This window comes from Nicotiana sylvestris, chromosome 9 (genome assembly GCF_000393655.2).
Source record: "Nicotiana sylvestris chromosome 9, ASM39365v2, whole genome shotgun sequence".
Lineage (NCBI taxonomy): Eukaryota > Viridiplantae > Streptophyta > Magnoliopsida > Solanales > Solanaceae > Nicotiana > Nicotiana sylvestris.
This window is the reverse complement of record NC_091065.1, coordinates 67,800,181-67,812,595: the sequence shown is the minus strand read 5'-3', so window position 1 is coordinate 67,812,595 and position 12,415 is coordinate 67,800,181. Positions and strand designations below refer to the sequence as shown.

General features: G+C 37.4%; 1 long non-coding RNA gene across 1 annotated transcript; it reads right to left on the bottom strand.

The window, feature by feature from the left end:
* Window positions 1-615: 615 nt before the first annotated feature.
* On the bottom strand, window positions 616-3,797 carry LOC104223427 (uncharacterized). The gene is made up of 2 exons (XR_710091.2): window positions 3,075-3,797; window positions 616-831 (listed from the first exon to the last, which is right to left on the bottom strand). It is a non-coding gene; the product is annotated as an uncharacterized lncRNA (long non-coding RNA).
* Window positions 3,798-12,415: the final 8,618 nt, after the last annotated feature.

Sequence of the window (12,415 nt, the reverse complement as noted above, 5' to 3'; positions counted from 1 at the left end):
TCTCTTTTTGAAACAAATACTCTATGGAAAATCACTAAGGAAAAAATCCTAGAAGAGGAAAAAAATATTTTTTATTTCTTTTTTTTTTTAGGAAGGAAATCTAAAAAATAAACCAAGGAAAAATATTTTGAATTTTTGTTTGATATCCTGAAAAAAGATTTTGAAACAAGAAATGAAAAATATAAAAAATATTTTTGGATTTTAGTTTTTGATTACCAAAGGGAGAAATTCTGAAGATAAACCAAAGATAAAGTACGTTATTTTTTCTATGTGCAATGTCCTAAAGTTCTAGTGAAAATAAAATGAATTTTATTTCATTTTTCGTTAATTTTCCAAAGAAGAACCTCAAAATAAAATCTTTTTGGATTTTTGGAATCAATATCTTAGAAAAAAACTTTTACAGAGTTTTTTTTATTTTAGTCTTAATATACTAAGGAAATATAAAAATAATTTTTTTTATTTTTTAGTTCTAGATATTAATTTCCTAAAGGAAAACCACCTCAAAAGATTATTTTTTTTAAATTTTTAGAATTAGTATTCTAAAGAAAAACTTCTAACGGAAATATAAAACGCAAAAACTCTTTTTTTTTTTTTGGATTTTGAGTTATAACACACTTTTTCAAATATAAAATAGGAAATACGATAACGAATGATTCGATATTATTGTACAAAATTAGAAGGTAAAAGACAACATAGAAAGAAAAACAGACTTAAATAAATAAAAAAAATAAAGATAAAAAAATCTCCTTAAACAAACTTCTAAATGAGCGATCGTGATTGGATGGTCCCGGGGCGTCAGTCATGCCCAAACTCCGGTAAGTAAATCCACACCTGTATGAGAAAATTAAGACCAAATAAAGTTAAAGACCTAGAACACTATGTGAGACAATAACCCTTCATGTTGGACACATGCAAGACATGATTGTGACTATTTTTCTAAAATTAACCTATGTGGCTAAAAGTGGCTAAAAGTGGCTAAAAATGCAAGATTTGGCTAAGACCCCGCGAAGTCAAGAACCTAAAACTTACTAGGAAGACCAGACCCTATGTGGGTTGCCTACGTATCCCGCCCCGAAAGACGAGAATCAGGTATGCGTAGTTCGGGCGAATTGGATACGGGCGAGAAATAAAAAAACAACTAATTTAGAGAAAATATATCTTTTTCTTTTCCTTGAAAATGATGAAACATGTAAAATCTTTTTGGATTTTCTTTTTCCTCTTTTTTTTTGATTTTTTTTTTGAAAAAAAATGATGGGAAAGTGCAAAATCTTTTTGGATTTTTTTTCATTTTCAATTTTTGCTCTTTTCTTGAAAAAGCGTGAAAGAAAATTGTAACTGGGCCCTATTTGCTTTATTTTTTACACTTCACCCTCTCTTTTTTCATTTATCCTCAACCCTCATTGGTCCGCCAAATGACCCCTTTTATCCTTGAAGATTGCAACATGTAGTACATAGACTGCATCAGGATGATTTTTTATTTTTTTTGGGTACACCTGTCCTAGAGGGACCCAACCCCTGTGTTGAGTCCCCAAAGTCAAATGCACATGATGCAAACAAATGTTCCTTCTAGGAATTCGGTATGAGGCTGAGTTATTCTAGGTTTAAAACTTGGGTGTATTTGTTCTAGACCTAGCTTACTCGAGCGGACAGCTCGAGCCGAGGGGGCAAGCGTACCGGGAATGCAGAAGCTTCACCGGCTTTGCAACTTGTTCGAACCTCGTTCTAAAATTGGAATATGACTTTAACAGAAGAGAAGTCACACGAAGTGCACATTTTCCAGATGATTTAGAAGACTCAGAGAGAGGAGGGTTTCGTAACAATTTATATACAGTCCAAACAATATCAAAGCGGTAAAAAGCGGCAATTAGCACATTAGGCTCAAACATATAAAAATTAGATAATAAATAAAAACCAACTATAACAGTTATTCTAAGCTCGAATTCTGAACCTTGAACCAGAGGTTCTGGGTTCTTATCCCCAGCAGAGTCGCCAGAGCTATCACACCTCCTTTTTACTACCCCGGAAGGGGATATAAGGGAGTTTTTTCCAATTTAAGTGACAATCAAAACGGGATTATTTATATTAAAATCAGAGTTGCCACTTGGGTTAGTTTATTGTTGTCCCAATTCACCGGTTTAAAATCCCGAATCGAGGAAAGTTTGACTCTAATTATGGTCTGCGAACACAGAAATCCGGGTAAGGAATTCTGTTAACCCGGGAGAAGGTGTTAGGCATTTTCGAGTTCCGTAATTTTAGCACGGTCGCTTAACTATTAATATTGGCCCAATTATCCTATGTAATTACACGTTTTAAACCTATGTGCACTTTTTAACTTTCTAACTACTTTTAATATTTTTAGGAAAATTCAAGGTTATTTAAAACACATCGTAAGCCACGCTACATGAAATGCACCTGCGGTTCACGACACGTTTAATTTAACATTGTTGGAAATTGGAGCCGGGTCACATAAAATGTATACCCGAATTTTAGCAATCACAAATCACAACTACGTCTCGATGATTATTTACACGCCAAAAGCAAAGCTGCAAATGTTTATGAATACTTCTGACCTAAGCATGCTCTTAAGCCTTAATGAGTCTAACACGAAATATAATAATGAATCAAAGTGATTTGAGTAAACTTTAACTCTGACTAATGACGATTAAAGAGAAATATGAAAACCCTGAAGCTCAAATATATTAACTTAACATTAACTCTAAATTCTACAAAATAATCTACGAGACTTACGAGGCAAACACAATTAATGTCTATTATATATATGGCTAAACTAATATTTTATACCCTAACACCAATTGACACCAAAATATTGATAATGGAGCCTTTAACATTTATTAAAGAGTATAACAGGGAATTTAAAGACTTCCTATCCATTAAACTAACAAAAACTCAATATGAGCTAACAACATACATGAAAATAGAATAGCAAATACTAACATATCCTCAAATAAAAACGATAAAAGCATTAATCCAAACAGTTCATAAAATAGAGAGTAACAAATTGACAGAAGTACACTGTTAAGCCAAACAGAATATGAGAAAATGAGGAACCAAACCTCAAAATGGATCAGAACATTAATTATGAGGCAACATTAATGCTTTGTTTGCTCCGGCATAGCGGTTGCACCGTCGTAGCTGCAGCAGCGAAAATAGCCACCTCCGATTGAACTTTGTTAGGAGGAAAAGAAATCCTCTATGACTATTCTCCATTCAAACACAATAAAAACTCACTAAACACCCAAAAATTACAAAAAATCTCACAAATTCACTGATTACCCACTGCTAATACCACGATAATTCCACAACATTCAACCAATATAACGAGAAACTGCTCATGAGTATTACATAAGCCGAATAAGACGCCTTTTCAATTTTCAAACCTATTTCTAATTTGAATTCAGACGATGAACCATTATTTCTAGTACACAGAAATTACTACTACTAACAACCAAAGACAGTCAAATACAAATAGCAGCAAAATCGGTAACTGCTACTCATTCAAACATAAAAAACGACCAGCGAACAGCCAGATTTAGGGAAATGAAAATCTCTCGAGAAACGAACGGGAAAATCTGATGGGGATCGTCTTTTTGTTCAAAACGACGGATTGGTTTTTTAAAGTCTAGGGATCTAAGTTTGTTTTCTGTCACCTCTGGATCGAAACGGTTGATTATGTTTTTTGCCTTGTTCTTGTATTATGCTTGAAGAAGATGAAGGTGTGTGTGATTTTCAAGATCATAAACGACACCTTCTCTGTAGTCTTTTTTTTCGTTAGGTTCATTTTCTTAGGTTCTTTTATTGTGTAGCTATAGGGTGTTGATGGGTTAGGGTTAAATTTGGGCCTTGACAGACTTGGGCTTCTCTAAGACAAAATTGTGATTAAATATGGGCCAAAACTCTCTTGAATTAGTTCAAATTGGCCTTCTCAAAAATCTAGATTTCATTAACTAAGGGCCTAAGTTTTCCTTATTTAAAATAGTATAAAGCATTTATAAAAATGTAAGACTACTCCTAATTAATTAAAATAAACTATTAAAGATAAACCTAAAATGAAACTTTTTTTTTGGTACTTTTTCAAGATTAAAAATGATTACAAAACATTAATGAAACTATTTTTTTGTAATTTTAATTGTTTGTGATAAAATAAAGTAAACGAGTCAAAATTAGTTTAAATAACTATATTAGACCTAAACTAAGTATTTACATGCTAAAATATAAAAATTCCTGGGAGGGTTAAAAATCACACGTCCAGTATAATATACTGGATCTCCAGTATATTATACTGGAACTTTCCGCGTGTTGGAGTTCCAACATAATATGCTGAAAGTTCATACACAGGTGCATCGATCTCCAGTATATTATCCTGGAACTCTCCATGTTGCAGCAAAATAGTGGCTATTTTTGAATGACCAGTCCGAAAACTGGCTAGCCAGTACTATTTTTACTAACTAATTTAGTGGGTGATATGCTATGATACCTCCCACCAACACATGGGTAAAAACTTACCCACACCGGGTATTTTTATACCCAGTTTAGTTAAGTTAACCATAGAAGACAAATTAGGGCTATTAGAAGTCCTGCTTTTTAATAAATAAAAAAATAAACAGGAAAATAAGTCATAATAACTTAATGTTAGAAAATCAAGCGTTAAAGTCACAGTCCATTTTTATTATTTCATTTCGTTCTTCTTCTAGGTTCTGACTCAGTCCGAATTTTTGCGTTATTCTCCTAAACTACGACTGGTTGGGAGTTAAGAAATCGGAATATAGCATGTTGGTTAATTTAATACTTCTACAAGTATATTTGTATGTTGAAAGAATTATGGTTTTTAAGAAAAAGTTGTTAGCACATAAGTTTAATTTTTTCTACAGATTAAGTTTTTTAAAAAAAATATATGTTCTTAATTTTCATGACTAGGAACAATTTAAGTATGAAATCAAGTGCAACTATGTGATGTTTAGTTGTATGAGTTTGCCAACTTTTAAAATTTATTAGATAATTTATTTATTTAATTCAAGAATTTTTTCTTTATAAAGTAAAAAAAAAAAAAAAAAAAGAGGTAAAATAATATAAAATAAAATCAATCTACTTGATGTTGGCGTTCTGGAACACAACGGAGAATATATATTGTAGCAAGATAATAAGTATTTATTATATTATTATTGATTAAGATTATGTGCAAAACACATAAGTAGTTAACTATAGTTAAGTATTAATAATTATAGATAAACAAAGTGACAAATGTCATTTGTTTATTAGTTGGGTGTAAACACCTGGTGCGGGTAAGTTTTTTCCCAACACATGTATTATAATAGTATGTTCGTCAAAGCTTGGACAGGTAGAATAAAATTGTATAACGATCCGGCCGGTCGTTTTGAGAGTTATAGCCTCGATCCCCTATTTACTGCTTCCCCCGTATCTATTTCTGCTATTGTGATTTGTCGGGAGGTTTCGTTTTAGTTTCTGGAGTGTTTTAAGACACTTAGTCCCTAAACGAAGGCTTAAGTCTAGGATTTGGACCATAGTCGGAACTGTGTGTAGACGACTCCGGAACGGAGTTTCGTCGATTCCATTAGCTCCGTTGGGTAATTTTGGGCATAAGGGCGTGTCCGGATTGAGTTTTGGATGTCTGTAGCTGATTTAGGCTTGAAATCGCGAAAGTCGAATTTTTGGAGATTTTGATCAACAGTGGAATTTTTGATATCGGGGTCAAATTCTGATTTTGGAAGTTGGAGTAGGTCTGTAACATTGAATATGACTTGTGTGCAAAATTTAAGGTCAACCGGACGTGGTTTGATAGGTTTCGGTATCAGTTGTGGAAATTTGAAATTTCAAGTTCTTTAAGTTTTAATTGGAGGATGATTCATGATTTTAGCGTTATTTGATGTGGTTTGAGGGTTCGACTAAGTTCGTATTGTGTTTTAGGACTTGCTGGTATATTTGGTTGAGGTCCCGGGGGCCTCGGGTTGATTTCGGATAGTTAACGGACCTTTTGAACTTAAGAAAAGATAGCATATTTCTGGTGTTTTTGTTACAGACGTTTCTTCATCGCGTTCACGAGAGAGTTTGGGGAGCTTAGCATATTTACTAGCAACAGAGAGGCCTTTAGCACTGGATGTTCAGGCCTTAGCCAACCAGCTTGTTAGATTGGATATTTCTTAGCCGAGTCGAGTTTTGGATTGTGTGGTCTCTCAGTCTTCTTTTTATGATCTTATCAAGGAGTGTCAGTATGACCTCCCATCTCCTTGTCCTTAAGGACATGTTCAGCACGGTGATGCTAAGAAGGTCACTATTGGAGATGATGGTTCATTGAGGATGAAGGGCAGACTATGTGTGCCCAATGTGGACGATTGCGCGAGTTGATTCTTCAGAGGCTCACAACTTACGGTACTCCATTCATCCAGGTGCCACGAGGATGTATCAGGACTTAAGACAGCATTATTGGTGGCGCAGAATGAAGAAGGATATAGCGGAATATGTAGCCCAGTGTCTAAATTGCCAGCATGTAAAGTATGAGCATCAGCGCCCGGGTGGATTGCTTCAGAAGCTAGAGATTACGGAGTGGAAATAGGAGCGGATCTCTATGGATTTTGTTGTTGGACTCCCATGGAATCAGCGGAAGTTTGATGCAGTTTGGGTGATTGTGGATAGACTGACCAAGTCATCTAATTTCATTCCTGTGATGACTACCTAGTATTTCCGGGCAACTGGCTTGAGTTTATATCCGCGAGATTGTCAGGCTTCATGGCGTGCTGGTATCTATAATCTCTGATCGGGATACGCAGTTTACATCCCGTTTCTGGAGGACTGTACATCAAAAGTTAGGTACTCGGGTGGAGTTGAGCACAACATTTCACTCTCAGACCGACGGACAATCCGAGCGCACTATTCAGATTCTAGAGGATATGTTCCATACGTGTGTGATGGAGTTTAGAGGTTCTTAGGATCAATTCTTGCCACTTGCAGAGTTTGCCTACAATAACAGTTATTAGTCCAGCATCCAGATGGCACCGTATGAGTCTCTGTATAGTAGGCGGTGTCGGTCTTCGGTGGGTTGGTTCGAGCTGGGCGATGCTAGATTATTGGGTATAGACTTGGTTCAGGATGCTTTGGAGAAGGTTAAGATAATTTAGGATAGACTTCGCATAGCCCAGTACAGGCAGAAGAGTTATGTGGACCGAAAGGTTAGCGATGTTGCATTCATGGTTGGAGATCGGGTCTTGCTTCGGGTTTTGCCTATGAAGGGCGTTATGAGGTTCGAAAAGAAGGGTAAGTTGAGCCCAAGGTCTATTGGTCCCTTTGAAGTGTTGCAGCGAGTTGGGGAGATTGCTTATGAGCTTTCCTTACCTCCCAGCCTAGCAGGAGTTCATTCGGTATTTCATATTTTGATGCTCCGGAAGTATCACGGTGAGCCGTCCCATGTGTTGGATTTCAGCTCAGTCCAGTTGGACAAGGATCTATCTTATATTGTGGAGCCAGTGGCTATTTTTGACAGCAGGTTCGAAAGCTGAGGTCAAAGAACATTGCTTCAGTAAAGGTTCAGTGGAGGGGTTAGCCGGTCGAGGAGGCGACTTGGGAGACCGAGCAGGATATGTGCAGCTGTTATCCTCATCTTTTCACCACTTCAGGTATGTCTCTATGCGAGTTCGAGGACGAACTATTATTTTAAGAGGGGGAGGACGTAACAACCTGGCCGGTCGTTTTGAGAGTTATAGCCCTGATCCCCCTATTTACTGCTACCCATATCTATTTCTACTATTGTGACTTACTAGAAGGTTTTATTTTGGCTTTTGGAGTGTTTTGGGACATTTAGTCCCTAAATGGAGGCTTAAGTCTTAGGATTTGGACCGTAGTCAGAATTGTGTGAAGATGACTTCGGAATGGAGTTCTGTCGATTCCATTAGCTTCGTTGGGTGATTTTGGGCTTAGGGGCGTGTCCGGATTGAGTTTTGGAGGTCTGTAGCTGATTTAGGCTTGAAAAGGGGAAAGTCGAATTTTTGAAGATTTTGACTGATAGTGGAATTTTCGATATCGGGGACGGATTATGATTCCGGAAGTTGGAGTAGGTCCATAATGTTGAATATGACTTGTGTGCAAAATTTGGGGTCAATCGGACGTAGTTTGATAGTTTTCAGAATCAGTTGTGGAAATTTGATGTTTTAAGTTCTTTAAGTTTGAATTGGAGGATGATTCATGATTTTAGCCTTGTTTGATATGGTTTAAGGGCTCGACTAAGTTCGTATGGTGTTTTAGGACTTGTTGGTATGTTTGGTTGAGGTCCCGAGGGTCTCGGGTTGATTTCGGATGGTTAACGGACCTTTTGAATTTAAGAAAAGATAGTAGATTTTGGTGTTTTTGTTGCAGACGTTTCTTCATCGCGCTCGCAAGAGAGGTCTCCTGATCGCGTAGGACATCTGGGAGGCCAGCCCAAGTTTGTTCTTCGCGTTCGCGAAGGTATGGTCAATGGAAGTATCGAGAACGCAAATAGTGGAACGTGTTCGTGTAGAGGAAGTTAGGCCGCTAGGGACCCCATCCATTTGTCTACATGTTCGTGTAGAGGGTATCACTTTCACTTCCTTCGCGAGTGGTCCCCCGTGTTCGCGAAGGAGGAAATTTGGTCAATGAAATTTTCTTTATATGCGAATGCGAAAGAGTGGCTGCGTTCGCGAATAAGGGAACACCTGGGCAGATTTAAAAAGTTCAAAATCGAGGGTTTATGTTTTTTGACCATTTGGACTTGAGAGCTCGGAATTTGGCGATTTTTGGAGAGATATTCACGTGGGTGTTTGGGTTAAGTGATTCTTACCTAGTTTTGGCTAATTATTGTAAAACCCAATTTCCGCTAAGTAATAACATGTTTCCTTCTTATTTGAGTTATATCAGCATGTGTTGTATCCTATTAGCTTAGACTAGCATGTCTACTTGCCTTAATTGTTTATCTGAACTTTGTGCAACATGTTTAGTGAATATCCTGCTTTTCCTTGATTTGAACTTAGTCTAAGCTGTAGGCTTTCTTGCGTAATTGTTATTTCAGTTGTTTGAGCTGCATATACTTTAGGACTACGAGACGGTATCTCGGGAGATCCTCTGTTATTATCTCTGTGTACTGAGCTGCTAGTTTTCTATGATTTCATTCTTGTTAAATTTCGCTCTTTATTTTGCTGCGCTAATTTATTCTGCCTTGTTTTTATTATATATATACCAATAGGGCCTTAACTGACCTCGTCACTACTCGACTAAGGTTAGGCTTGGCACTTACTGGGTACCATTCTGGTGTACTCACGCCTCTCCTATACATGTTTATCGTGTGCAGATCCAGGTACCTCCTACCATCCTCGAGTTTAGTTGCATTATTGCTGTTGTTAGGAGACTTCAAGGTATATCTGCCTGCGTCCGCAGACCTCAGAGTCTCCCTCTATCCCCTTATGTTAATTCTTTCCTTATTTCTATAGACGATGATATATAGAACAGTTAGAAATTCGTAGAAGCTTGTGACTTACGGTGTTCCGGGTCTTGGGAGTGTTATGTATATTTCGTGAGTTAATTATTGTATATGCCTAGCGGCATCTCTTTTGCTTATTTAAAAATATCTGCTAGTGTTAGTTGTTGATTTTCATGTTCTTCATTTCATTCCGCAAAGTGTTAGGCTTACCTAGTTATAGAGACTAGGTACCGTCATGACAATTCACGAAGGGAGAATTTGGGTCGTGACAAATTGCCTACTAGTTGAAACGACTCGGCCGGTCACTTTGAGCATTTACACTTCACTTGGTAGTTTGAGGGCATGAGTAACTCCGTATGATGTATTATGACTTGTGTGAATCGTCGGTTTTGGTTTTTAGGTTATTCGGAATCGATTTGGAAGAATGAATTTCATGATTAAAGCTTTAAGTTGGAAGAGTTGACCAAATTTGACTTTTGTGAATTTGACCCCGGAACGAAGTTTTAATGGTTCCTTTAGGTCCGGATGGTGATTTTAGACTCAGGCGAATGCCCGAATTTGCAATTGGATATTTCTAGAAGGATTCAACACTAATTGGCGAAAGTTAGAAATTTGAAGGTTTGGAAAGTTCATGAGTTTGACCGGAAATTGATTTTGAGGATATCAGATTCGGATTGTGGTTCCAGGAATTGGAATAGCTTAGTTATGTTATTTGGGATTTGTGTGCAAAATTTGAGTTTATTCCGGGTTGATTTGATATGTTTCGACGCGAGTTTTGGAAGTTGAAAATTCAAGAATCATTTAAGTTCGAATTGAGGTGAGATTCGTTGTTTCGATATTGTTATGCGTGATTTGAGGCCTAGAGTAGGTCCGCATTATGTTATAGGACTAGTTGGTATAATTGGGCGGGGTCCTGAGTGGTTCGGAAGAGTTTTGGACGAGGTTCAAATCGTTCGGATCATTTTTGGCTAAGCTGTTGGTGGAAGGATCTGTGTGATCGCACATGCGGCTGGTTTGTGCAGGTGCGATGGTCGTAGAAACAACAAAAGGTGTCGCAGAAGCAAGGTGAGAGCTCGGTGAGGAAGATTGCAGATGCAGAGCTTGAGGCGCGTCTGCGATCGCGCAGAAGCGATGTCTATGGGCGCGGACTGAGCGCAGAAGCGGGATTGTACACCGCACCTGCGTGTGCGCAGAAGCAGGGTTAGTCACACAGGTGAGGAAGGCTGGTCTTTAGAGAGGCTTCATAGAAGCAAAATTGTTCCGTAGAAGCGGAGGTCATAGATTAATGTGAATGCATATGCGGAATTTGCTGGGCAGAAGCTATAAAATCGGGGTCTTTGGCTCTTTTATCATATTCTGAGATTTGGGACTCAGATTAAGGTGAGTTTTGAATTAATCTTCATCATGTGGATTGGAGTAAGTATTCTACACTTGGTTTTGATTATATTTCGCGAATCTGTCTTCATTTTTTGGCAATTGGTTGACCAATTCAAAGAGGAAATTGAGGGTTTTTGTCTAAAATTTCATAAAGTGAATTTTTGAGTTTTGAACATTGATTTAGAGTCAGATTTGAGTGAAACTAGTATGGTTGGACTCGTAAGTGAATGAGTTATCAAATTTTGCAAGTTTCATCGGGTTCCGAGGTGCAGGCCCGGGTTTGACTTTTTGGTCGATTTTGGACTTTTGATTAAAGATTTGACCTTTATCATTTAGAATTTTTTTCTTAGGCATTATTTGATGTTCTTGAGTTGCTTTTGGATAGTTTTGAGTCTTTCAGAGGTCAATATGCGCGAGATGGCATTTCTGGAGCATCGTTTGGCTTGCTCGGTATTGAATTTGGCTTGTTCGAGATAAGTAGCACTTCTAAACATGGTGCTGAGGGTATAAAACCCTAAATTATGTGTTATGTGAATGATATTGAGGTGATGCACATGCTAGGTGACGGGCGTGTGGGCGTGCACCATAGAAATTGTGATTTAGTCGATTCCATGAAATTGTGTAGCTAACTTTTCTGAACTTTTTTACTGTACTCTATGTGTTAGAGCACTTGAGCTATAATTTATGCTAGAAATCATGTTTAAGCTATATGTTGGCATTATTGGGACCCACAGTGCTCGTTCCTTGCTGTTGAGTTATTTATTTAATTGCAGTTATGTACTTAGTCGTATTCATCATTATATATCATATCTTAGTCTAAGTTATTGTATATTGTCATATCTCATATTATTGATTTGGGCTTCTTAGCATGAGTGTTATGAGCCCGAGAGACTAAAGAGATTGATGACTGAGTGAGCTAAGGGCCTGACTGTGAAGTTATTAATACTATAGCACGTGAGTTGTCCCCGCAGCACGTGAGTTGTCCGTGCAGATCCAGATGTTGATACTATAGCACGTGAGTTGTCCGTACTGATTCATGCTAGGATTTGGCTTATTATAGCGCTTTGGTTGGATCGGCCCCTCCGGAATTTGAACATTCACAGTGGACGCATTGCTAGCATTGTTATATTTGGGTTGGATCTGTCCTGTTCAGTACTGAGTGATTGAGTGTGTCGAGTGATTGAGCGTGATGAGTGGAAAGTGTGAGATAATGAGATTGAGTACTCTGAGAGTGTTAGTACATGAGTTCATCACTGAGATGCATTGCATTTGACATGTGTACTTGAAATACATGCATAGAGATACATTTCTTTCTGCTACAAGATTTTTGGTGACATTCATGATTTTACTTGTATATTGACATGTAGGCATAGAAATGTATTTCCCTTATGCTATCTGAAAATGAAACATCTTTTTTATTGTTGAAAGGCTTTTTGGAAAAAATCACGGTTTTCAAACTTACTCATAGATTTTTTAGGTTTTCGGTGAAAGATTTGGAATCTACTGTATACTTGAAAAACATGCCTATTTTCATAACTGTGAACTAGATGAGTTAGTTCTTGTACAATCTTTATTATA